Here is a 3,022-nt window from a genome sequence, read left to right as displayed (position 1 = left end):
TGCAGCAGCCTCAGGGCTTCAGGGGCTCGTGTAGAGCCCCCCACATGGCGCGGGGCAGCGGGCATCGCTCCCCCACTGGGCAGGAACTGGTGAGTCTAGAGCTTTTTCTTGGTTATTTTTTCCTTAAAGGGCTGGAGCCATTGTCGGGCTGGGAGAGGGGCGGGGGATGGGCCTGGTCTGGCTGATTCAGAGATTCGGCATCCACCGAATCTCCGAATCAGACTTGGCCGAATCGATTCGGGACAGTGATTCGAATCACCGAATCAAATCACTGTCCTCCTAATGGTCTGAATCCGAATTCAAAGCGAATACTAGCCGCTTCACACAGGCCTAAATCCCCATTGGACTAATTCTACTGCGCATTAGCGCAGCTGGCAAAAACTGTGCTAATGCACAGTAGTTTAGTCCAATGGGTATTAAGCATCACACAAAAAGCGTTCATCTGCACTAATGCGCAGTAGTGCTGATTATGGCACATTAAGTTAGTACCTGTTATTACAGGTACTAATTTAATGCCCCATTATTATGGCGCATTAATGAACGTGTAGATGAGCCCGCTGTTTATCATCGTAATCCTGTAAACACTGAAGTGTAAGTGTGTGTCTGTCTGTGTGTATATGTATATGTATGTATATATGTATGTATGTGTGTATATATATATACACACATATACATGTGCTTAACTTTGTTACAGTGGGTAAACCCAAAGTAATAAATAAATAAAATAAATAAATAAAGTATTAAATACATAGATCATTCAAATCATTGCAGTTACCCAAGGTAGTTCAGCCCATGCACAACTGTTTTTTGTAACTACGAGTTACGGCAATGACAACCACAATCCTGCTAATCCACATAAAATTACAATCCACGCTTGCTTTCCCATAAAGTGAGAATGGGGATTATGCCACAGATCCAAAGATTCAATGCATGGATGTTTGCAGAATAAAGCCTGATTTTTTTAAAAGCTCAACATGCAGTTCATTAGTATGTAACTTTGCTGCCAAGGCACTATCAGCTAAAACACACCTCTGCAGCTTGTTTTAGCGTTGGTTTTGTCTGCTCCTGTTACAGGGTACTACGCTCTTTGCAACCACGTGGGGGTTTTTGAAGCAGGGTACTGCAGCTTTATTCCAGACAGCATGGAGTTGCCTGTGCTCAGAATATCCAGGGCCTTTCTCAAAATCCCAACTTCACGTAATATCAGAGGGTGGAAAAAAATCTTTTTTCCTTTTTTTTTTTTTTTTTAAAGTATCTTTCTATCCTTCATGATTTCAGAGTCTGGAAATGGGACCCAAATGCACCCATTTTAGCTCATGGCAAACCAAGAGATCTTGTTTTAAGGAGCAATGGAGATGCAGCAATCTTGAGGGGTGGGTGGTTCCCCAGCTCTGTATACTCATGGTAGACCGCTTAAATAAGGTGCATGATGGTGTTACCCCACATTGCATTGCTTCTGAGGGCTGTTGCTGTCTGCCACCTGCACAAGCACCTTTGAAGCCCATCCAAGACTTAACCACCCCCAAGACAAAACAGTATGGTTCAAACCAGGCCTCCGTGCACCAAAATGCATGAATTTCATCCAAGATTTGTGCCAGTGCAGGGATCTGCACACATGCCCAGGGTCACTGCAGGCTTTCCCATCCTGAAGAGGTCACAGAGGCCCCAGGTATTTGCTGGACACTGTTGCTCTCTGGATACCGTGTGGTTGGTACTGTAGCATCCAGCCCGGCTTGCAGACAACTGTGGACATGGAGCATGGGGCGCTGCACAGCGCCAGCCTTGCCTGTGCAAGCCATCACCGTCCCTGGGTGCATCTCCAAGGCTCGCGCTCAAGTGCAGACAAAGCAAGACAAGGGGGACCTGACACAAGGGCACCAAGAAGCTTCTGGAAATGCAAGTGAACTGGCCACGTGCTCCCAGCATAGAGGCACACTGGGCAGGGCACCCAGGGCAGTGAGCAGCTGGGCTTCACTGCACACCTGGAGCCTCCCCCTGCCCTGCCCTGCCTTGCTTCCCGCTTCACACTCAAAGGAGCGGTAGCAAGGACTCGAATTCAGCCCTGTGCCATGGGGCCAAAGCAAGGCCCATGCACACTGGAAAACCCGCCAATTTGGGGGGATGGCGGGTGTTTGGTGCGGGCTTATGCTGGCTGGTGCACAGAGGCATGGGACTGGCTTCAGGACTTGGAGGGACAGGCAGAGAGGTTATTCCTGGGCACGCTTGCCCCTTCCAGCCTCTCTCTGCCTCCCCACACCTGCTTTGCTCTATCACAAAACACAGGGCATCAAAATCCAGGCAGCGGCAACACCCACCCCCGTGGGTCTGCCCGCTGGAACGTGGTCTAGGCGTCCCAAGGCCAGGAAAGCCGGCTCAGGCTAGGCTGCAGCCTTTCTTCCCTAGTAATTAGCCTGACGGATGGGCAGATAATGGTCTGAAGGGAGTGCTCCCGCGTAGCCTATCCATCTGGATGTATTGGCAACATGTCTTCTCGCAACAGGCAGTATTTGCATTTCCCTTCTCAACTTCCCACTCTTCTCATCGCCTTCCAGGAACCCACAGGGTTTTCCTTGCAAACGCCGAGGAAGGCACTATATTGCAGCCAGACGTGACCAGAAGGCAAGGGAGGGGATTCCCACAGCATTTCAATCCAGCTGAACTGTTGGCAGAGAGGTGGGGAGCTTTTCCACGTTCAGAGGAGCTTCGCGTTGCTCCATCCACCTCCGCATGGATGCGGGAGCAAGGTCAGCCACAATCAACCACAACACACCTAGAGGCGAGGCCTCTGCTATACCGGAGGATCCAGCAGACCCGGTGCCTGGTTATCCCGTGTCCAGCAATACAGCCCAAGGAAGCTCTGCCCAACACCTTCTTCTATGGGGTGGGACTGGTGATACCCCCTGGCTCTGATGGGGTGGGTCTTATTTACCCGATGGTCCTTAAGCAAAGCCCCTTTGGCACTGTCCTGATAGAACTGCTCAGGACCCCTGGGGCTGTTCCTGAGAAGGGCTGAGCACCCAAA

The 3,022-nt window shown here is 50.4% G+C and overlaps 1 protein-coding gene across 13 annotated transcripts in view; it reads left to right on the top strand.

Annotated features, from left to right (window-relative positions):
- KAZN (kazrin, periplakin interacting protein) overlaps positions 1-3,022 on the top strand; it is a 236,425-nt gene that overhangs the window by 226,054 nt on the left and 7,349 nt on the right. The gene's annotated exons all lie outside the window — the stretch shown is intronic.

Source organism: Alligator sinensis, unplaced genomic scaffold (assembly GCF_000455745.1).
Source record: "Alligator sinensis unplaced genomic scaffold, ASM45574v1 scaffold569_1, whole genome shotgun sequence".
NCBI classification, from domain to species: Eukaryota; Metazoa; Chordata; order Crocodylia; family Alligatoridae; genus Alligator; species Alligator sinensis.
This window is presented reverse-complemented; position numbering and strand designations above follow the sequence as displayed.